General features: G+C 39.2%; 1 protein-coding gene across 23 annotated transcripts in view; it reads left to right on the top strand.

The window, feature by feature from the left end:
* The window catches only part of RBFOX2 (RNA binding protein, fox-1 homolog 2), a 293,314-nt gene that overhangs the window by 193,820 nt on the left and 74,643 nt on the right, over positions 1-24,851 (top strand). Inside the window, exon 1 of one of the 23 annotated variants that reach the window (XM_018048253.1) lies at positions 68-254. The exons of the other annotated variants lie outside the window; for them this stretch is intronic. The gene's annotated coding sequence lies outside the window, so the exon portion shown is untranslated. Of the gene's footprint in view, positions 1-67; positions 255-24,851 lie in introns of those variants that run through there. 23 annotated transcript variants of the gene reach the window in all.

The raw sequence follows: 24,851 nt of genomic DNA, 5'->3' as shown, positions 1-24,851 counted from the left end.
TTGTGGGTCTGCGAGAGAGAGAGAGAGAGAGAGAGAGAGAGAGAGAGAGAGAGAGAGAGAGAGAGAGAATGTGTGTGTGTGTGTGTGTGTGTGTGTGTGTTGTGTGCGTATCCTTTATTCTCCCCCTCCCTTAGCTCCATAGCAGATTCCTGTTTCCTGTACTGTGCAGCTGTGGCTCAGGAAAGACCCTGTGGGGATTTGTCTACCTCTTTGTCTTGGTTCTGAGAAGAGGGAGGGAGAGAAAGACTGCAGAGGTAGGAAGAGATTCTTGTAGACGGCCAAAAAGAGGGGAGCGGGATTGACTTCCTTTTAAGAATAGCAGAAGAATCTGTGTTGTAGGGAAATCCAATTTCAGATGCACTTCGGTGTCTCCAAAGAGGCGACGGAATTGCAGTTTTGCTGCCTTTGCTCTAAAGGGCTTATTAAAAATGAAGGCTTGAAAAAAATGCATTTGATTTTCATGTCTTTGTTACTGCATGGTTTGTTTTCCATGAGAACTGTAGAAGCATCTAGGTGCACCACAAGCAGGTTAGAGCCCTCCCTGGCAGGAGAGCAGGTCTGAATGTATAAGTGACAGTCACGGGGGCATTAAAAGACATCTGAAGGAGAGGGAGTAGGAAATGGAAGACCTCCCTTCCTCCCTCCTTCCCTCCCTCCCTCTCTCTCTCTGCCTGTCTTTGCTTGTGCCAAGCAGTATCTGCATTTTAGCAAGTCATTCCTGACAAATAGAAAGGTGAATCCTCTTCCCCGATTTTCCCTGGCGGTGCTGTTTTTCCTTTTGGCATCCTTCCGTATGATCCTTTTACCCATTTTTCTTTATATATAGGTTGAGAGGAAATGATGAGGCTGTGACTGATCAATTAGAATCGTTTGCATTGTTGCATTGTAGAACTTCATATCCTTTGGTCTCAGACTTAGGATGTGTTTCACTCCAGGTTTTATGCTCTGTAGGGAAATTTCATCACTGGACAGTGCTTTCCTTTTAAGGATGTTGCCCCCCTTTTTTGTATTCTCTTGTCTCTCTTCCTAAGTCACCACCGGAGGGCGAGAGAGTCAGCTGGCTATCTGGATAGAGGCATGATTTTAGGAGCTGGAGCCTTGTTCCGTAAATGTTATATAATGCCCCGCAGTGCTGTTTGGAAGGAGGTAAAGCTTTAGGGAGGTTTTCCCAACGTGACCTGGAGGAAAGGGGAGTTTCAAAGAATATGTCGCTTCAAAATAATTTTTCAACGGATTTAAGTTTAGAGATTATTAAGAGACCCCTCCCTCTTCTGCAAAGGGGAGAAACCCTTGAAATATTTTCTGTTGCATTTCTTATCCCTTGATCATGAGCCTGATTAACTCTTTTGAAATATGCTATACTTTAAAAAAGAGAGAGAGAGAGAGAACCTGTTTCTGGCTTCTCTTTGTTGCTTGGTAGATGATACTTCTTAACCTTGGAGCCCTCATTCAGTTTTCATTAACTGACCATTTTAGAGGGTACCAGCTTTCTTCTTTCTCAGCTATTACTGGAGCCTTTTCAACTACTTGACTTTCATTATATATATACTTTTTTAGGTAAATATGACTTTTGTTATATATATTTTTAAGTCAGTGAAAGAGTTACCTAAACTAGGACTTCTTATAATCAGAGGTTTTCTGTGACCTCTTGGAACCTGTCCCCTTAGTTTCTAGAGGAGCTGAGTAAGCATGTGCAAGCCCAAGTTAGAATGCATAAGCGTTTGCACACTTAATAACTTGGTCTTAATAATCAGTATTTAAGAAAACTATAATTTTAGGAAGGAAGCAGAAGAGATAAGTAGAAACTGGAAAGCAGGAGTTTGGGAGTGGTTAAAAATTCTAATAGATGAGTGAAACTCATTAAAGATTTTCTCAGTGTGTGTGAATGCTGAAGGGAAAGCAGGAGCTCAGTTTTTCCGGTTCTGAATGTATACAAATGGGAAATGCAGAATGTCACACTTGGGAAGTTCCGGTATTCCAATGTGTTTGTTTTTTGTATACACTTCCTATGTTAATGTAACATACATAGCTGTTAATAATCTAGGGGGAAAATGAAGCAAGTAGCCAAACAGGCCAAATCTTTATTTGTTCTATGGGGGTTTTGGGGGGAGGGTGAAGGGCTAGTTTTTGGTTTTTTGAGCCAGACATAGGATCCCAGTATTTGATAATGATCTGTCAACGTAAAGCTTTCTGAGTAGAAAATGTCTGCATTGTTTACGGTTCAAGTTATCAAACAGTTCATTTTGGTATTTAATATCTCAGCAAGTATATTAGGAAAGGCATTTAGGTATGTTTTCACCATTTTGTCACCTAGGTTCTTTGCATCTTTGATCTTAACAGATCTTTGATCTGCATCCCATTTCCGTCCCTCACTTGGTGGAAGAAGGTGAAGGGCTTTCAGTGGATGCCATTTTCATCACATGTTTAGATCTGTATCAGTAGCTGCATGGTGTGCACTCATTGTTACTATATATGTTCTGGTTTTATAAGGCCTGCTTTTGGTTTATAATGCTCGGTTATTTGCGATAAGTTATCAAAGTTTTGCTTTAAAAAGAAAAAAGCAGATGGCCTTTTAATTATGGAATTCTAGTATAGTAGACACACATGCTCATGTGATTTAAAAAAAAATAACTTTAGGTTTCCTTGTCATTCCTGTATATGTTGGAGTATTTCACTGAGATGCTCTCTTCTTTCAGAGCCTATGAACCAAAATATTGCATCTCCTCTCGTCTGTGAAAATAACAGTGTGGAATAAAAGGAAGGAGAAGAGAAATCATCCTTGTAATATGTGTCAAATTAGGCAAAGTGGTAAATGACCTCAACTCCAATTAATAAGAAAAGGTTATACTATTTGCTATTGAAAGGGAAAGTATACTAGACAGAGAGGAAGATCTTACAGTGTGGACGTGAAAGAAAATTTTTGTTCTCTTCTCTAGAGTAAGACTGCCAGTTTCTGTGGAACACAAAGCCCTCCCTTTCTTGGACAGCTCAGTGCTTTGCTGGCATTTTCTTCAAAATCTGTTTTCCATCAGGACCAAGAGGAGGGAAGGTGTTAAGAATAAGGGAGGTTGGAAAGGGGGTTGCTGTTCCTTTAAATAGTGCAGTGAGCCCAGGAGGCAGCAGGCCGCTAGGAGTGTGTTCTTTTGTAATGAATCACCACTTCCATTGTCTGCCATCTCCCCTCTGTAGCTAGATGGCCTAAGTCTTCACCTGAGCTGTGGCTAGTTCCCTATTCTGTTCCAGGGTGGCTGGGAGGAGAGAAGAGGGAGGTGTTATACTTTAGTTGAAGGCAGGTAAGGGGGCAGGTACATTTTGCTTTGTTTCATTTTCTACTATCTTATCTGGATTTTTTTTTGTTTGTTTAGTTTTGGATTTTTTTTTTAATGAGTTGGAGTAGGGAATCTGTCCTCTGATTTTGCTAAGCATGTTTTCTGTGCGTTTTGACTGTCCTCAGTGATTATTTAGTCTCCATTTTGTGACACTGCTCTCAAATGATTCCCATTGGGTTGCCCGCCAGGTCCACCGGAGCCCATCGCGCCCTTCATCCACAGAGCTTCAGTCCACACTGTTGGTCTTGGCACACTTCCACTTGCTGTGGGCTGCACAGGACTCTGGGAAGTTGGGGGGTAGGCGGAGATTGTGGGTTTGAGACTAATTTATGTTCCTTTACAATGAACCCAAAAAAAGCCTCACTTTTTCCAGAGCTTTGGTTTGTTTCAGAATTCTTCTGCATTGCTACATGTCTTCACTTATAACCATTTCCTTGCCATGGCCAAGGCTGGCTCTTGAAAAACACTGCTATTCTAAAAATTAGTCAGCTGCCCTGAAAAGATACCCAGAATTCCATAAAAGATACCCAGAACCCCATAAATCTGAGCAATTTTGACTTATCGAATGGTTTTTCTTTTCGGTCACCTCCCATACCCCAAAACACACACCTTTTTTTGACCCTTTCTCTAAATTTTTTCCCTTTATCCTTATGCTTAGTTTTGCAGCTGAGACTAGGAAAGCTTAGTGTTTGACAGTCCGCTGTTCAAGTTTGTCTTGCTGTGGAGGACACCTCCCTGTTGAAAAGGAGATGCCGCTCCTCATCCTGGTCAGTGGCTCAGCTCAGAGTCCTGGTTTTGTTCCTCCATTGTTCTGATCTCTCTGAAAATCTTCAGACTCATTTCTAAAAGGTTGCCTGTCGTATGGAAACAGTCTCATTTCTCTTCAGACTTTTGGTTCGTGGAGTGCTAACATTTCAACTTCTCTTCAGGTCATTCTTATCTTGGTTTGTTTCTTGGTCATCTGTATGTGTTGTCATGGTGATGATACAGCCCCCTAGCCCGCCTTTTGGTGTATAGTTCCTCTCTGGAATCTTATGTTGTTGATATCTCAAGCATTCCCTTCTGGAATCATAACTTCTCAGTCTTTTTTTTTTTCCAATATTCCAAAACCGCTGTCAAATCTTTCTCAAACATTTCTAAACAGTACTTCATATGTGAAATCTAACAAACACGAATGGAATGCCCTCCTGCAGTAAATGCTTTGTCGTTTTAAATGTAGCAGTTTCATTATTGGATTTGGATGCCTGATTTTCAAGCAGTCAGAAATCCCTCAGTCTGCTGTTGTGACGTATTGTTTCCATTTCCCAAATATGCAAAATGTCCTCCCTGACTCAGTTGGTAAAGAATCTGCCTGCAATGCAGGAGCCCCGGGTTCGATTCCTGGGTCAGGAAGATCCCCTGGAGAAGGAAATGGCAACCCACTCCAGTATTCTTGCCTGGAGAATCCCATGGACAGAGGAGCCTGGCAGGCTACAGTCCATGGGGTTGCACAAGTTGGACACGACTTAGCAACTAAACCACCACTAGTAGTAGAATGATTAAATTCAGAAAGCCTTGGAGCCAAATAATTGATTAGATTGATTAATAGTTGATTAATAATTGGGTTCATTGGCAGAGTGAGTCATTTGAAGTGCACACTGGATTTTGTCACTCCCGTGCTTTAAACCTTGTTTCCCTTCAGATTCCAAATAAAATCCAGTGCCCTCACTCTGATCTCTTAAGGCCCTTGAGTGATCGGGAACCTGGCTGTCTCTCTCCAGCCTTACCTCCTACTGCCCTTTGGCACTGACATCTTTGCTCTTCCTTTTAACATGCCTTGCATCCTCCTGCTCAGAACTTTTCCTTCTGTTTTTCTCTTTAGTCATAGAAATGCTCATCTTCGAGGTTTCTCAAGAGCTCTCCTTTGACTTTCTTAACTCAAATTCCCCAATCTCTCCCTATCCCCTTAACCTGTTTTCTCTGGTCACTGATATTTTTGTTTGTCGTTACTTATTATTTGCTTGTTTATCATCAGTGCTATCCCACCCCTCCAAAGAATGTAAGGTCTTTAAAGCAGGAACGCTGTCAGAAGTCAGTTGTATCTAGAACTGTGCCTGGCATGTAGTCAAAAAAAAAAAAGAATAGCTAATCAGCTAATCTTCATATATGATGTATTACTGTCAAGTACTGTCCTAAGTACTTTACCTATGTTAACTCATTTTTAAAAATATTTATTTCTTTGGATGCACTGGGTCTTAGTTGCAACACACGGGACCTTTGGTCTTTGTCGGGGCATGCAGGATCTTTAGTTGTGGCCTGGGAACTCAGTTGAGGCATGTGGGTGGGATCTAGTTCCCTGTCCAGGGATTGAACCCAGGCCACCTGCTTTGGGAGTGTGGAGTTTTAGCCACTGGACCACCAGGGAAGTCCCTGCCTGAGATCATTGAATGCTCTCATCAGCCCTGTAATTATCCCTCATAGGACAGAAGAAGAAACTGAGGAATACCATGATTAGGTAATATGCCCCAATTTATAAGCTACTAAGAGATACTGTGGGGATTCATATCCACAAACTGTCTTAGGAATCTGTACTCTTAACCACTGTGCTCTAATGCCCCTTGTAAGTATTACATATTCATATAATACTTATTGACTGTGTAAATGAATGAATTTAGGTGAGACTCTCTTATTTACTTCTGAAATTTCCATCTCTTACATGTTCAAGGCTTTGATAGAATACTTGCAATAACAAGGAATTCACTAAATGAATTTATTTTTCTGATATTACATAATAATAGGTTGAGCTTCCCTAGTGGCTCAGCAGTAAAGAATCTACCTGCAAGGCAGGAGATGCAGGTTCAATCCCTGGGTCGGGAAGATCCCCTGGAAGAGGGTATGGCTGAACCCACTCCAGTATTCTTGCCTGAAAAACTCCCATGGACAAAGGAGTCTGGCAGGCTATAGTCCATAGGGTCACAAAGAGCTGGACCCAACTGAAGCGACTAAGCGCACAGGCAGTAACATTGTAGCGCATATATATTACGCGTGAGGCACCATCGCCAGCGCCTTGTACAGTTCCTTTCAGCAGCCGTGTAAGTACTGTTATACCCGTATTGTAGAAATCAGCAAACAGGAATACAAAGAAGTTAAGTTGGCAGCTCCAGGACTTCAACCAGAGTTTGGCTTCAGCTTCCCTGTTCTTGACCACCACTAACAATTACTGTTATTGAAATAACCTTTTGTTTTTGCATACCTACTTTGTACCAGTTTTACGTACAAATCCCATGGACAGAGGAGCCTGGTGGGCTGTGGCCCATAGGATCACAAAGAGTTGGACATGACCAAAGAGACTTAGCATACCTACACGTGTGCACATTTACATATATAAAATTGTTTTACTGATATCATATGTCACTTGCCAATCTCTTTTTGAGGTAGGTGGTGTTTTTCCCATTTTTTTTCCAGTACATTAAACTGAGATTCAAGAAGTCAAGCAGTTTGATAGTTCTAGGAACGGATAGGAATAGGATCCAGATTTGGGATGCCTTTAATTCCAGATTTGCATATTCTTCCATTATACCACAAACCTCATAGATAAATCGCTCCATTGTTGGCCATTACAGAGTTGAAATACTTTGCTCATGGTGAGGTCAAATCTGTTTCCATTCTTCTCTTCTCATTTCCTCATGGTGAGCATAAGTCTGTCTCCATTCTTGTCTTCTCCTTCTTCATTGTTCTGTCATCCAGACTCACGTGGAGGGGTTTCATTTCTCCTTCATAAAACCCAGGTATTTGAAAATAACTGCTACATGTCCCCTTCAGTCTTCTGTTTTCTGTGCTCATCTTACCTGCCTCCTTGAATTATTCCTCATAGATAGGAAACCATATGGTTTCTAGAGTCTTTGCTGTTCTGGTCTAATTATGACAATTTATATGAATGGTGTATCATTTATATCTAATTACTAAGTAGTTATGAGTATTATTAAGCAGCATATCTTTGTTATAGGTTTTATTTTTTGACAGCACGTTGAGTTTACTCAGTTTTCAAAGTCTATTGGCCATGTAATGTTGTCACCAATTCACAACTTCAAAAATAAGGACTTACTACCCTCACCTCTTAAAGTAGAATATTTGTTTTCTTCTCCATTTTAATGCACACTGTCAGCTGATTGGTGAGAATCTCCCTGCCTTCTAACTTCTAGGTCTTGCCCAGATCCTTCAAAGGTTACTAACACTGAAGTTTTCACTTTTTAAACTTGTTTTTTTTTTTACAAATTCTGTTTTGAAGATGCCAGTTGGGCCAACAAATGACATATTAAAAATCAACAAAAATAAATTTGATCACCTTCCTTGAGATGTTGAAATTGTATCGAAAAAGTGTTGAAGAGCTAAAATTGGGAATTATAGAGTCTTTTAAATTGATAGCAACAGTAAATCATAATGTTCTATGTCTATTGAGAATAGAAGCAAAACACACCCAAAAAAAGAAATTAAATCCTGGGAAATTATTTTGATTTAATAATACTTATTATAAATCAAATACTTTAGAAATAATCTTAGATTATCATATTTTGATATATTATTTTTTCCATCATTCCTCTTGAAATTTTTCGAAGGCTATCTATCAGTTTTGGAATATTAGAATAACATTTATTTAATTAATGACCCAGGAAATAAGTACAGCTCGACTGCTATTAACAGAAGGAAATACAGTTTTAAACTTCTTAACTTGGAATCATATAACTAGAGATATTTAATTCATTTAGAATTGCAGGATAAAGTTCTGCAATCAAAATTTGATATTTCATATGTAAAGGAATATTTAAGAAGAAAATATGGAGATGGAAATAGTAATTACTTTATGAAATTAAAAAATAATACTCTTATATCTACAAATAATATAATTAGTCTTTTATCTAATATTATGAGGTTTCTTATAAGAACTTCTTAACAGATAAGCTGAGATTTAATTGAAGGAGATGGGATTTTGAAAGACTCAGAGCAGAATTCCATAAACTTTTTCCATTAATGTCTAGATAGATAGTAAATTTTTTTTGGCTTTTCAAGCCATGCTGTCTCTGTTACAGCTATTCAGTTCTACTGTTGTGACATGAAAGTGGTCATCCAGGATTGGTAAGTGAATGGGCGTGGCTATGTTCTTGTTAAACTTTATTTAAAAACACTTCTGAAATTTTAGTTTCATATTATTTCCATGTGCCACAAAATATTCTTCTTTTGAATTTTTTAACTATTTGAAAATGTAAAAACTACACTTAGCTTTCAGATTATCCAAAGCAGGTGGTGGGGCAGCTTTGGACGAAAGCCGTATCTTGCCAACCCCTGACTTGGAGGGCTGCAGTTCACCCTGATATTTAGCAGAGGGGAAGCATTCCCATCTAACTTGATGACGGGGACATGGTTTCTAGCAGCTTTGACAGGTCGTCTTCAATCCCTGTTAAGGTTTGCTTCTCTCATTTTCCTCCTAGAAATCTTGATGATTCTTTTCCTTTCTTCACTTGCTTTCTCCCTCCACTCTACTGAACCACTTGCAATTTTGTACCTTCATGCTTTTCATATAATTCTTCATATTAATATATTATTTTTTATATATTATTACTTTCTCCCACGTGATTTATTTCTTGCCTTAAGGATTCAGCTTAGATGTTACCCGCTTCAGAAAACTTGCCCTATCTCATAGTTTTCCCTTTTTCGTGCTTCCTTGGCATTGTGTATGTATTGTTCTCTTAGTCCATAGTATGTAGGTTTCAGTTTTTACTCTAATTGTGAATACATTTGTCTGTTTTTTTCTGTGAATACATTTGTCTGTAGTTTCTTGTAGGATTGAGACTGTATCGCCTGTGTTTGTCATCATATCTAGTTCAATTTAATACTTTTTGATTGAATTAATGAATTTTAACTTGTTCCTTCATGACAAGTTCAAACCAAAAGAATTAAAGTCACATATATTCTCGTGTTTATTACCTGAATCAGTCAATACTTAAAATATAATGTCATTTTGGAAATGGATGTTTTATTTGGTAAGAAGAAAGGAGGACTTTTGGCTGTTTGGAGAACACACAAATCTCTTGTAGATCTTCCAGTAGAAGGCTGCATATATCCAGAAGATAGAATGTGGGTAGGTGGCATAGGAGCTCTGGCTTGAGAGGTCAGCAAAGAGGAAAGGAAAGAGAGTATGACTCCAATAAGTGCAGAAAGGCAAAGAATGTGAAAAGGTGACAGTGGAATTTTAGGGACTGATAACCCATAATAAGTATACCAAATGTGGTATATTGACTGCAAGCTATCTCCTTCTCTCTTTTCCTTCCACTCAAGATGACCAGAAGTAGATTCTTTTTCATGTCAACGTATGGCAAAACCAATACAGTATTGTAAAGTAAAATAAAGTAAAAATTAAAATTAAAAATTAAAAAAAAAGTTTAGGGAGGGAGTGGAGGGGGAGGATGCAGCTGGTGGGCAGGGAAGGGATAAATTAGTAATTTGGGATTAACAGATCACACTATTACATATAAAAGAGATAAACAAGGACCTACTGTATAGCGCAGGAAACTATATTCAATATCTTGTAATAATCTATAATGGAAAAGAATCTACATAAAACTGAATCTCTTTGCTGTACACCTGAAGCTAACACCACATTGTAAATCAACTATTCTTCAATTTTTAAAAAAACTGTCATCACCAGTATATATTAGGCCATAACCATTCCATGTTATTTTCAAGGCTTGCTGTTCATTACTCTTAATCTTTTTTACTCTCTGTGTATTTCCTTTGGGTAGTTTCTGTTGTGATAGTATTTAGTGTACTGAACTTCTCTTCTGCAAGGTCTAACCTGTCATTATTAGTCCAATAGAATTTTTCTAAGCTCAGGTAGTATAGTTTTCATCTCTAGGATTCTGATGCAGATCTTTTTGTATCTCCCATTTCTCTTAACATGCTCAGTTTTCTTATATGTACAGTTTTTTTGAACATGTGGAATACAGATGTCTTAATGTCATTGTCTGTTAATTCTAATGTCTATATTCATTCTGGATCAGTTGCAGTTGGTTGATCTTTCTCATCATTATGGGTTGTATTTTTCTGCTTCTTTGAATCCATGGTAATTTTTGAATGGATACCAGACGTTGTGAATTTTACCTTGTTAGATGCTAGATGGGTTGTTTTGTTTGTTTTTTCTGCTTGCAAATATTCTTGAGCTTTGTCTGCAACACAGCTGACTTTCTTAGAAATAGTTTAATCCTTTCTGGATTTATTTTTAAGCTTTGTTAGATAGGACCAGAGCTGTGTTTATTGGTCTGCCTCGCTTTTGAGGCAAGACTCTTCTTGGTGCTGTAACTGATGCTTTTTAAACTGTCAGACTCTCCACTCTCACTTTGGAGAACAGGCTGTTTCTGACGCTGTGTGCGCTCTCAGCACTGCTCCCTTCAAGTCTTTCAGCAGCTTCTCGCATATGCTGTCGTTCAGCTGGGTTCTTGAGGAGGGCCCGCCGCGGGTCTTCAGGATTCTCTCTCTACAGTTCTCTCCTACAGCGCTCTCCCCTGTGACCTCTGGCGGTCTTGACTTCCCTGGACTTGAAGCTTTATCTCCTCATCTCATGGAGACCACTGCCTGGCTTCCCTTTTTGTGCCACAGCTTGAGAACTTTCTCCAGGCTTCATGTACTTTTTCTGTTTTTAGTTGTTTGAGGTGGCAAGATAAGTCTTGTCCTCGTTACTCCATCCTAATTGAAAGCAGAAATGAGAACGTTTATTTTTCAAAAAGATTACATGATTTTCATTTAATGTATTCCTAATTTATGAATGAAAAATCAGCTGAACAATAATTTCAAGCAGTGTTGGAGAAGAATGCATTTGATGTAAAAGAATAACCAAGATAGAATATGGTAAATTATGTGGATATGATGTCCATAAAATACCTTTAGAAGTTCAGATGAGAAAAGAATTAGTTTTGGGGAGTTTGGCAGAATGGGAAGGAGTGAGAAAAGGCTATGGCATGTGTGTGTGTGTGTGTGTGTGTGTGTTAGGTAAGATATTAAGTGGATCTAGAAGCAAATTTTTGAGTATTAAGTGAGACTCAGTGGTGGATTAATTTCAGAGAGAGTCTAGGACTGGTCTAATCACAGTTAAAGATAGTTTCTTACGAATACATGGAGAAGATCACAGGAAGAATAGGGTTTCTGTGTTTTTCTGGTTGAGCATGATTTGTGGTCTGTTGTGGAAAAGGAGAGAGATGCCTTTGTCCTATAGATTCCCTGTCATTGCAGTGCTAGCAGAAGAGGAAGGGAGAAAAGTCAGTGTTCCATCTGCTTACTTCAGCAGTGGAGAAGACAGGGCACTGTGGACAGTGAAGATGATGAGCGTTGGTCTGAGATTTATGAATCTTTAGAAATCCTGTAGTAAGTAGCCTTTAGGCTTTCAGCCATTGCTATTTAAATGGTTTTCAGGTTATCTAGACGTTGAAGTGGGGTGGGGGTGCTGTTGAACTCAACATGGACCTGCTAGAGAAAGTGAGTGGGGTGGCTCTGGGTGGAGCTTTCTTGAGTTGGAATGGTTGCCTGTCACTTACCTGTGCAGTAACTATGAACAGAAGTTCAGCCAAATATATGCTTTTATCATTTTCTCTCTTGAGGAACCAGGAGACATTTTGGAACAACTGGGAATATATGTGTTGTGTTTGGGTTCATTTCACTTAGCCTATATCCTATATTTTATATAAAGCTTTTAGTAAAAAGAATATGAACCAAACACCACCACCCCCGAACATTGGTAGTGATATTGCTATTGTGTGAAAAAGAACTTGAAGAACTTTAAAGTTATAACTCAACTCTTAGGTTTATATTGTGGACTATATATTCTTTCCCCCTTTTTTCTTCTTCCTTCACAATAGGTAGTTATTATTTCTACTACTTTTATTTTTAGCCAAAAGCAGAGAATTTTGTATACATGCTCTCAGTGAATTCTTGTAGATACCCCACTGGGTAGCTGTCTTCATTTTACAAATAGAAGTATTGAGGAATTGAGAAGTTCAGTGACTTGTCCACAGTCACACAACCGTACATGACAAAGCCTGGGTTTGAATCCACATTTAGCTTATTCCAGCATTTATGCTATTTTTATCCCCCCCCCCTTTTTTTTAATGCTAGCCATTACCTTAAGTATCATATGAAGGATACAGGCCTTAGTATTTATTTAACTTTTTCTTTAACATAAGAAAAATCTCTGTAATTTACCTTTAGCCAGAACCTTGAGAAGTGTCTGCTAATTTTCTTAGAGCCTTAGGTTTCTCTGGGCTAAGTACAGAATTGATCAATTTAACTATTCTATATATAACTTCAAAGAAGGCAGTGGCACCCCACTGCAGTACTCTTGCCTGGAAAATCCCATGGACGGAGGAGCCTGGTAGGCTGCAGTCCATGGGGTCGCAAAGAGTCAGACACGACTGAGCGACTTCACTTTCACTTTTCATTTTCATGCGTTGGAGAAGGACATGGCAACCCACTCCAGTGTTCTTGCCTGGAAAATCCCAGGGATGGGGGAGCCTGGTGGGCTGCCGTCTATGGGTCCGCACAGATTCGGACACGACTGAAGCGACTTAGCAGTAGCAGTATACATAACTTTCATTTCCTGAAATTTTATCTCAGCTCTTAGAGTTTGATGGCTTAGTATATCACATGGGAGCATTTGTACAGGGTAAGAGAGATATCAAAGCACTGGCTCTTTTGAGCAGCTCCTAGCCACTTTGGGCAAGGAAGCAGCTAAGCTTTTAATGGCACTTTGCTGACTATTACAGAAGAAAACGCAGTTTCACATGGTATACCTAATGTTTCTTCTTTTTCACTATATGCTATCCCTTGGGTAAGGTCTCTTTCTCACAGAATCAGATTCTAAGAGCTGTAATGAGCGTTACTTTACTAATCAGGAAACAGAACCCCAGAGGAAGTGAGCTGTCCAAGGTCATACAGTTCAGTACAGCAGAACTGGAGCTAGTTCTCCAGTTCAGAACATCTTAGAAACCCCCAGGCCTTTAATAAAAGATGTTCAGTCTGTAGAGGCTAAAATGTGAAGTTTGTATGCCCTCTGTTCCTAGAGAGAAAAAATGAAAATGAGTTAAAAGGTGAACTCAGATATCTTGGGCGTTCTTTGCTGGAAAATTATTCTTGAATGAAGCTGGATAGTCTAGTTGATGTGATAATGATAATGAAGTTCTAAGGAAGAAAGATTATAAGTAAGAAATAAGTGTGCCCTTTGAAATGCTTGAAGATTTTCTGGTTTGCTTTTTGAGCATTTGTCTTGACTTGGAAATAGGAAATGTGGAATGAAATCTGGGAGTGTTTTTGTTACCAAGCAATCATTATAGTGTATTAGTCAGTTCAGTCGCTCAGTCATATCCCAGTCTTTGTGACCCCATGGACTGCAGCACACCAGGCTTCCCTGTTCATTGCCAACTCCCGGAGCTTGCTCAAACTCATGTCCATCAAGTCAGTGATACCATCCCACCATCTCATCCTCTGTCGTGCCCTTCTCCTCCTGCCTTCAGTCTTTCCCAGCATCAGGGTCTCTTCCAGTGACTTAGTTCTTCACATCAGGTGTCCAGAGTATCAGAGTTTCAGCTTCAGCATCAGTCCTTCCAGTTAATATTCAGGACTGATTTCCTTTAGGATGGACTGGTTGGATCTCCTTGCAGTCCAAGGGACTCTCAAGAGTCTTCTCCAACACCACAGTTCAAAAGCATCAATTCTTCGGCACTTAGCTTTCTTTATAGTCCAACTCTAACATCCATATAGATAGCTTCTTTTTAGTGCTCTTAGGAACTGATTTTAGATCTCTGCTCTTGGTTTTCTGCATGCCACCTTTCTAAAGTTGAATATCCTCCCTTACTTTGAGATAGGACTAGGTTTTCCTGGTTAGTAATGACGGTTTCTCCATGATAGATATTTTTTCATGACTTCTCCCGACATAGGACTTTTAATTTCTTTTCTAGATTTATTTGCCTCATTTTGAGGAAGGAATAAATATTGCAGCCACTAGTTTATATTTCATTGCCATTCCTGACGGGTCGGAGTCTGTAGTGTGCCTGATTGATCTGTGTGTTAGAGACCAATAGAATAATGGGAATTGTTTTCCTTCCTTTAAACTGCATTCTGATATCAGCCACCATTACATTTGTGAAGGAGGAAGACAAAGAGTTACACATTTTAATTGATAAATACTTGTTTTTTCTTTTGTTTATGTTCTGAGAGTGATTAGACCCTTGAAAGTCTTGCTTTTCAGGACTTAGAATGATGTTTAGCACATAGTGTTGGATATACTTGTACATGGCGCTCGGACTATGACCAGAAGTAAAGTACACATCTGTTTCTGCTCTTCTTTGAGTTTTTTGTTTTGTTTTTCTTTTTACTTCCTGTAATCTAAATGTATCTAATTGCCTAAAGTGTAAGTAAAAGGGCTGTTTTTAGAATTGTGCTAAACACTTCTCATCTTCCTTTAACTTCTCTCATTTGCCTTTAATAAATCTTAGTATTGTTAAATGGTGAAAGAAACATAGAAGTCCATTAAATCAATGTCCTTTCTCAAAATGAAAAAGGAACCTGGAATTCTGTAATTTACTTATGGTTGAAATCCTTTCCAGAAAATAAGTTATGACCTCTGGGTCAGAATGATAGATACTTTACTTGCCTTACATCTCTTATAAGACTCCACTGAAATAACAATATAGAAGTGCAAAGAGAAATAAACCAAGAACAGCAAACACTAACAGAAAAGGGTGAAGAATTATTATAAACAAAAGTTAAACAAATTTCTTTAAAAGAAAGCGAAAAGGAACCAGTTGGTGGATGAATGGAGGAGAAGCTAAAGCCTGCCGGTTATTACCAGGAGCCTGTGAGTGGTGTGGAAGCTGGTTTGCCTAGCAGGAACCCCAAGAGGCTCTGGGTTCAGAGCAGGAGTGAAGAAGGGATGGACAACAGGGATTTCGTGTGCATTCTGCAAGGGTTGATTCAACTGCTTGGCCTCGATGTAACCTTTCCAACTCCTTCCCAGTGGAAGTAGCCAGTGTTTACGATTGCTGCCTCTTTTCTCCAGCATTAAAAAAAAAAAAAAAAAAAGGAAAAATCAAAACCCCAGGTTGTTTAACTCCAAATAAATTGATCAGAAATGTTTGGCGAAATTTAACTTTTTGTATTAAATATTGGCACCCCTTCTTTAATATGATATTTGGGGCCTAGGAAGAGGTCGTTGCGTACACTGAAATGAACCCTGAAAACCACTGATGTGCTCTTTCTTATCTCATACTGAGTTCCCAATTAGAATTTTAATTCTAGGAAGAGACCCAGTAACAGAACAGATTTCCTTACAGGATAGCAGAGGAAACCCACACCAGCTAACCAAGTTTTATACCTGGGTCACCAGTGCACTTTAAGCATGAAAGGGAAGAGAAGAAACAAAAAGAAGTACTTACCCTAACGGAAACATAATCCAGGGGGCAGAGAAGAATTTAAAGAAGCATTCTAACTAACGTAGTAAGGTTAAAGAAGAGAAAGCATGCCTAAAACTAGTACTGGGTACAATGAGAAGGGAACAATTTGAGAATGTGAAAGAGCTTAAGAGGTTAAGAATGTGATAGTCAAAAGAAAACAGGCCATCGAAGGAAAGAAAGTAAAGATACTTCCCAAAATGCAAGCTTCAAGATGCAAAGATGGAAAACACAAGAGATAAGTCTCAGATGATTTCCTTAGCCCGTGTGCCCTAAAAACAGAGCCTGAGACAGTACTTTATTGGGGAATACAATCTCAGGAAAGCAGGACAAGAAAAGGGGAGAGAGAACAAAGGAGAAAGGTTGGACAAAGCTTTGTAAAAGACATTGCTGATGCCTTGGCTTCAGCAGAAGTCTTAAGAGACATTGTATAGATTACTGTTCCTCTTGCCAGGCCTCCTGAGTATGGGGACATGTTTTCATCTACTGGTTTCCTCTCACCTCCTGCTCATCCCACTTTTTGGTCAAAGTTTGCTGTTCAAACGATTACCACACCTGACCTGTTCAGTGGCCTCTTGGGGAGGCCAAGACCTACTCTCTGTGTGCACAGATCTGCAGATTGATGTGATATCTAAGTCTGGAGAGGTGAGAGGAGTCAGTAGCCTTAAGGTAGCCTGCAATTCAGGAGACCTGGGTTTGATCCCTGGGTTGGGAAGATCCCCTGGAGAAGGTACCCACTCCAGTATTCTTGCCTGGAGAATCCCATGGACAGAGAAGCTTGATGGGCTGCTGTCCACGGGATCACAAAGGTTGGAAACAGCCAAGCAACTGAGCACATACTCTAGGTAGCCTCCAGCCTTGGAGCCTCTGCCTTTTAAGAAAAGGTTAACAGAGGGTCATTCCCAAGAGAACTGGTGAAGGGAAGGAGCGGGGAGGAGACTGCCGTTTTCTGTCATAAATTCTTCCGTATCCATTGGGTTCACTATCATGTGCATGTATAATTTCATAAAAATAAAAATCAACTTTAAAAACAAAAAATAGATTACCCAAAATACCCTGGAAATAAATGCCAAAAGCTTTTTAGAATATATTTGGGGGAAACATATTGAAAGGTGAAATCTAATCAGTAGTTGAGAGGGTTCTATACCCCTCCAACCTGGTTTTCCCCTGCCCGCTTTGTTGCTTCGTTTCTCTCCACACCACTCCTTCTGTTTCTTGCTTTACTCACCTGTTCATTATCCGTCTCTCCACTAGAAGGTAGACTCTATAAGGACAGGAACCCTGTATTTTTAATCACTGTTCCCCAGCACCTAGACCAAAGTGTCTTAATAATCCATAGTAAGTACTCGGTAAATATTTGATGGCAAGAATTGAAGCCGAATAGATGAATTTTGCAGGGAGCATGACTTCCATGCAGAAGTATTGGGACTTGAGCTGTAGGCATTGAGGAATCTAGGATTTTAAGAAAAGAATTAATTAGTGATACCTGATTTAGGTTTTATTTTAGAAAGTTCACTGGCAGCTGCTTGGAAAACTCATTAGGTTGAGGTTAAGCTAGAAGAAAGAAGAACTATTAAAAGAAAGATTCTTGGGTTATCCTGGGTGAGAATTGTTGAGAGCAGAGACTCATTTTTCTTTTCATTTTCCACAGTACGTAGCATGGACTCTCACATGTAGCTTCTCAGTTAATATGTATATATATGAATAACTCCTTCTATAGTAAATATTTATGAGTGATTACGTTGTAGTGAACTTCCTTCAGAGTTCCTAAGCTATTGAGAGAAAGGTCCCTGTCTTTTTTACAGACAACTTCACAAGCAGATATTCAACTACCTGGTTAATTCAGTTTAGCATGTATTTTTTAAACATCAATTACAGTGTGCTTATTGTTTGGTGAGGAAGCTACTGTAAAGTAGTATATGACTCAGTCCCTGAACTGTTTAGGGGCTTTACTCATGAAATGACTAGAGGAAATTATAAACCATCATGTTAACTGTGGTTGCCAGGCAAATGCAGTTTTGTCCTGTAAAGGGTATGGGGGAAAATTTTGTCTATTATTGTATGTACATATCATGCAAATTACTCATTTTAAAGAGGTAGACTATAATAGAACATCCAGTGCAAAAATCTATGAAGAATCATTAACTATTTTATTATTTAGCCCACACAGCAAAATCTTGCTTATGTCTTATTCTGAACGTGAGTTGTGGATAATTTTAATGATATTTCAGTTTAACATAGAGAAGACACAAAACTTAATTGTCCGTGAAGACACAATAAAGACTAAATTAATTTAAATTGGAGTGAAAAGTTTGGTTGAGAAAAAGAATAATTATCCATTGCATTCTATCCAAATTACATTGGATAGAATAGACAGTCAACCATTAATTGTGTGTAAGATCCTTTCATTTCCAAGGAAGCTGGTAGCTGACCGGAGTATCTCTTGTGGTCTCTTGTTGCCAGTAGAAGACGTGATTCACAGATGTTTGAGGTTCTCAATACTGCTTTAAGGAGATCTGGAAGAAAGAACTCTTAAGAGGTTGGAGACATTAAGACTATTACCCGGTTTGTCATTTTTAGCCTAATAGACTATTGGTTTGAATGACTTTGTTCTGAAATATTTATTTTTCTGTTTAAATATTTATTGTTTTGAGATGGCAGAACTCAGCCTCAGGGGAGAGATCAGGCTGGCTTTTCTCTCTTACTAATTTGAAAGAGGGATGTGTGTGTGTATTTTGAAGACAAATGATTTGGTGGCAAGTTTGCGCAGTGTGGGGGACCTGGGTTCAATCGCTGGATCTGGAAGATTCTCCTGGAAAGGGAATGGCAACCCACTCCAGTATTTTTGCTTGGAGAACTCCACGGACAGGGGAGCCTGGCAGGCTGCAGCCCGTGGGGTCGCAAAGAGTCAGACACGACTGAGCAACTAACACACATTTTGCAATGTTCTTGTCGGCCAGGCCTGCGCCTCCCTTAGTACTAGTGCCAGGTCCTGAAACTGACTTTCAGTCTAAGCAGGAAGGTAACGTATATTGTATTTCCTGTTTTATTTTTGTTTATCAGAGCTCAGAACTACCCTCAGTCCCCTCCTGCACTCCATCTCCCCTTCATGTGGCTACAGAACACTCTCACTTTGGGTCCTGGTTCCTCAGTTATACCCACTCTAGAACAAGGGCCCTTGTTAGGCTTGCATTTCAGGGTTTGCATTAAAAAAAAAAAATGGTGCTTATTCTCTTATCTGTGGATTCCATATAAGGTAATTGTCTCCTTTACATTTATGGCCACTATTACCTTCTCATAGCCCACTCCCTCCCTAAGGTCTGCCCTTCTAGACGTTTAGATGCTTCAGGGTATTTTCTATAAGCACCTGCCACCATCGTCACTCTCTTCATTTTGCCCAGCCAAAGCCTCTAAAAGCAGTATTTCTCAGTGTGGTACCCAAACTGCCTACTGGAGTAGTATCAGTATCATGATTCGTTAAAGATATGTCCCCAGAGTGTTTGTTATGCACAGTAAAATACGGAATCTCTACTTTCAAGGAACCAGGTAAAAGATGAGTTTGTGGGTGTGAGGGGCTGGGTCCCTACCGTGTGGGTTTGGTGATCATATCATTGAGACCGCATTTGGAATAGATGTGGCCCTGGACTCCTTTCTTGGAATCAGAAATACTTTCCCTTAAAATTAATATTTCAAAATTAATATTGGTGATTGGATTTTATTAGTGTAGTCATTATCCTATAATCATTAAATCTGTTTTTGTGAGTTTCCTTGGGGTCCCAGCCATCTACTAAGCTACAAACAGCCAAATGAAAAATGAACTGCTGAAATTGAAGTGAAGTGAAGTGAAGTCTCTCAGTAGTGTCCGACTCTTTGCGACCCCATGGACTGCAGCCTACCAGGCTTCTCCGTCCATGGGTTTTTCCAGGCAAGAATACTGGAGTGGGTTGCCATTTCCTTCTCCAGGAGATCTTCCCAACCCAGGGACTGAACCTGGGTCTCCCACATTGCAGGCAACACTTTACCATCTGAGCCACGAGGGAAGTCCCACTTGGAGGCTGCATGGAAACTTCATGAAACTTCATGAAAAACTTCATAGGTTTTTCCTCCCAATTTCTAACTAACCTACAGATTGTCTGACATCTTATGGCTTTGGGTATAATTTATATTTATTGTAAGAGAGAAAATACATTATTTGTATCTTTTTTGCCATAAGCGTGTAGGTAAATTGAGAGTCTAGAATGAATTTCACTTTTTGCCCAGTAAACTCGTGGTGTTTTGTCTTTGTACATGTTTACTCATCCGTTTTATTTCTCTGGGTTTTCTTCATGGCCTGTCAGTTCTCTACAGAGTTCTTAAAAATTATTTTAATTGGCTCTGGATTATCTTAAACCCAGTGTTCTGTCCTTACCTTTCTGCATTACTAGTTGTATAGCTCTTTCTTCCTTTGGTCACAGACATTTGGTGTAAGAGCTGAGAAGAGTGACAAGCCTCTGCTCGGTCCTTCTCAACGGAGAGCTCTTTGTAAACTTACTTTACAGAAGCAGGTAGAGTTTGAAATCTGAGCCTGTCTGAAAAATCCCAAGGGATAAAAATGATATAATTTATAAAATACTTAATATAAAAATATTTTTTCCTCTGTTACAAACCTAGAGAATCAATGTCCATTTATCTACAGCATTAGGAAAAAGATTAGTGACATTGGCATTATCTAAAAAACTAAGTGATTCTTTTTATGATGGTTTAAATAAAATTAATATTAATCTGTTTCTGTCGGTGATCCATTCTGAGCACAGATGTAATGTGCAAATTGGGAAACTTTTAAGATAGGATTTGTAGCCTGTGATTTGTAACACAACAGCAGACTAGTATCAAAATGGGACTCAAGATAACCAAGCTGAAAAAATTACAGTGAAGTTGAAAAGTAAATTGGAAGATACAGACAAAATACTTTTCTCTCCTTAAGATTACTTAGACTTTTATTACCCTAGGAAAATGAAGATGATTATATTTGGGGCCTTTCTTACAGTACTTTATGCTTAGCTTTATTTGTAGCACAGATAACATTGATGTAATTATTAGCTTATGTGCCTTTCTCAGTTTCTAAGTTTGGTCCTACAAAAGCAAAATCTCATTTTTATCTCCTCTCCCCACCGTGTTGAAGACAGAGTGTTATAAATGTTTAAATGTTGGTAAGTAATCTCAAACAATATGCAGAATAATTTATTAAGAACAGAGAATATAGTTAAGGAATGATAACAAACCTTGACTCATTTACCCTAAGCAGTGTGACTTGTAAAGAGTGAAAAATTTTTTTCTTTAAAGTATTGATAAAGGTGAGTGGGTTAATAGGTCATGAATAGTGAGTCTGCAACTATAAATCTTAAAAAATCACCTGTTCTGCCTACTTCTCTGTAACTGGTTGGTTTCCAAGTTCTTATAATTCCATCACACAGCATGTCTTGATTCCATTTCCTTTGCCCTACTACATTTGTCTAGGCCTACCTGTCTTCTCCAATATATTACAAAAGCCTTCTAGTTCTCCCCCCTTCTAGTACATTCCATGTATTGCTAATATTATAAGCTGTGATTCTGTTATTCCTCTATTTGAACAGTTTTTCACTGCCGAGGAATAATAGTTAAAATCATCAGTATCTAAGTATTGGGGTATAGGGATACTCAGTACACAGAACAGAACATCACAAAGGATGAGGGAGAGATTCCAAGTAAGTCTTGGACTGGAAGGGTGCTTAACTCATCAGCAGAAATCCGAAAAAGAAGTGACAGACTCAGTTCTTTGATAGTGTGTCGTGTTAGTGGGATGCTAAGAGGGGATGTTTACCCAGAAGACCTGGACTGATCAGCTGGGAAGCTGGGCCCCAGGTCAACAGTTTCACTTGTTCTCATGTAGTCCTCACAACTTTCTAAGTAAATAAGCCAGTTTGCAGGTGAAGAAACGGGCTAGAAATGCTTAAAGTGACTCATCCATATCTGATAAGAGGTATGGTTAGGATTTGAACCAAGGTCTGTCTTTCAGGGTCAGGCTGTTTCTTCAGTGAAAGCTTGGGAGAATGGGCATGGCTGGACCTAAAAAATACATGGAAGTCACTCCTAGGCAGGTAACTGTTGGAGTTCTAAGATTGATGTGGGAGAGTAGACTGATAAAAGAGTTGAGTCTTGCTTGGTCCTTAGGTTATACATTTTTCCTGTTTGATGGGGCCTGTTCACTATGATAGTACATTCAAATTTAAAATTAAGACATTAGACATATTTCACATTGTACACCAGAAGATCAGAGATAATGTTTCACCTCTGTTACTCCATGTGATTTAAAGGAGAAAGACATCATCTTTAACTCTTGTGTTTGCAAAACCACATACCTAAAGCATAAGCATATAAGTGTTGATTCCTCTCATTACAAACAATACTCCACCAGTTCTCACTTCCTTTTCCAACACTCTTCCCCCAGTTAATATCAACCCAAAATAACATTTGTTTGATTTCATACTGTCCTTCCTGATGGCTCTCTACTCTAGCCAAACAAAACAATTTACTGCTGGGCACATACATGTGACCGTTCTTCTTAATCTTCATTTATTTAAAAAATCTTAACACTTTCTATTTATTAGGTACCATATGTAATTCTGCATTGTGCAAAACTGACCCCACTCATTATGATGAAGCTTTTAATCTAATAGGAGAGATGGAACTCGTATCTAGATATGTTAAATATAAGGCTTTGAATTTAAATGTCTGTAGACCTTAGTTGTGCAAGTTAAATGCTATGAGAATCCAGGAGAGGAGAATTTGTTTCCAACTGGAAAGGGTGAATGCAGTCACTCACTGAAGGTCTGCTGTATTAGACATTATATGAGGTGCTGTTGTTTTTGTTTTTATTTTTTAGCTTCTCTCAGCCTCACGGTCAGTGCTGTTATGTCTGTTTTATGGTAGACAAAACTGAGGCTTAGTGTCTTGTCCAAAGCCACACAAGTAACCGATCACAGAGTTAGGGTTCTATCCCAGGTTTATTTAGATCTAAAGTGTAATCTCTCTCTTCTACACCTGATGTCAACAGACTGGCCTGTGGGCAAATTGGGCCCACTGCCTGCTTTAGTAAGGCTCGTGATATTCTCACGTTTTTAAATGGTTGAGAAAAAAAATCAAAAGAGGAATAATATTTCAGTTTCCGTGAAGGAGATTTTCCTGGAACACAGATACACCCTTTTGTTTACCTGTTACCTGTTGGCTGCTTCCCAGTTGTAACAGGAGAGGAGTTGCAGCTGACTCCTGCTTTCTCCCACCCTCCTCTAAGGATGGCTTTACAGAGGAAGGCATTACTTGAGTTGCTTAGTTTTTCAGTATAATGAATATTGTGATAGAGGGAGGACAGCATTGGGAAAGACCCTGATCCTTACTGTTGCAGTCCGGCTGTGACTTGGGAAAGCATCATCTTTAGGGAATATTCTAGATTCAGTGCAATACAGACATATATATATATTGTGTTGAGAACCCTGCTGGAGATGCTACGAGGAGTAGTGACTAGCAACCCCAGCTATAAAATTGGCTTAGATTTGGATTAGAGTCTGCATATGTCAGCTGTTTGCTGAGTGGTTTTTGATAAGATTCTTAACCTTTTAAAATGTCAGTTTCTGTATCTGTAAAAGGAGAACAGTGGAAATACCTAGCTTTTAGAGTTGTGAGAATTAAATGAGTTAATATATTCAAAGTGCTTAGACTTTTACCAGACATATAAGAACATAGACCCTCTGTATATTTAGAATATATACTTTCAAATACATTTAGTAGACAGTAGTTATGACCAACCTAGATAGCATATTAAAAAGCAGAGACATTACTTTGCCAACAAAGGTCCATCTAGTCAAGTCTATGGTTTTTCCAGTGGTCATGTACAGATGTGAGAGTTGGTCTGTGAATAAAGCTGAGCGCCGAAGAATTGATGCTTTTGAACTGTGGTGTTGGAGAAGACTCTTGAGAGTCCCTTGGACTGCAAGGAGATCCAACCAGTCCATCCTACAGGAGATCAGTCCTGAATGTTCATTGGAAGGACTGATGTTGAAGCTGAAACTCCAATACTTTGGCCACCTCATGCAAAGAGTTGACTCATTGGAAAAGACTCTGATGCTGGGAGGGATTGGGGGCAGGAGGAGAAGTGGACGACAGAGGGTGAGATGGCTGGATGGCATCATTGACTCAATGGACATGAGTTTGAGTGAACTCCAGGAGTTGGTGATGGACAGGGAGGCCTGGCGTGCTGCTATTCATGGGGTCACAAAGAGTCGGACACGACTGAGCGACTGAACTGAACTGAAACTCCTAAGAGGCAAATTTTTAATTTGTGTTATGTCTTCAGTGCCTAAAACAGCTGTGGACCCACAGTAGTTAATTTAGTACATGTCTTGGAATTGAAATTAGATTTCAAATCTCCTCATTTCCTTTTCAGCTGGTTGATCATTCTAAAAGCTTTTTCAGTGGATTTTTCTTCTTTGCAAGTTGGTGCCTCTGTCACTATAATAAGTTTTGTATATCTGTAGTCTGTTTTGGGCTTCCCAGGTGGCTCAGCGGGTAAGGAAACCACCTGCAATGAGAGAGACCTTGATTTGATCCCTGGATTCGAAGATCCCCTGGAGAAGAGAAAGGCTACCCACTCCAGTATTCTAGCCTGGAGAATTCCATGGACTATACAGTCCATGGGTTTGCAAAGAGTTGGACACGACTGAGTGACTTTTCACTTAGTTTGTTTTCTTTCTCTTTTTATTTTGGCTGAGCTGTAAGGCATAGACTGAATCTGTGCCCCCTACATTGGAAGCACAGAGCCTTAACCACTGACCGCCAGGGAAATCCCTGTAGTTTGTTTTCTTAAATATTGTTCCCACAAATATATGGTAATGAGGGTTGTTTTTGTTTGTTTGTTTGTTTGTTTTTATTTCACGTGACATCCATTACAGTGGCATCCAGTAGGATTTTAATATTTTATCAAGTTGTGGAAGTTTGGCTCCACTGGTCTACCTGGTGCTTGTGTTTGTTGAAAACAACTTTT

The sequence above is a fragment of the Capra hircus genome, chromosome 5 (assembly GCF_001704415.2).
Source record: "Capra hircus breed San Clemente chromosome 5, ASM170441v1, whole genome shotgun sequence".
In the NCBI taxonomy this organism is placed as follows: Eukaryota; Metazoa; Chordata; class Mammalia; order Artiodactyla; family Bovidae; genus Capra; species Capra hircus.
Note: the sequence above shows the minus strand (reverse complement) of the source record. Positions and strands in the feature narration are given on the sequence as shown.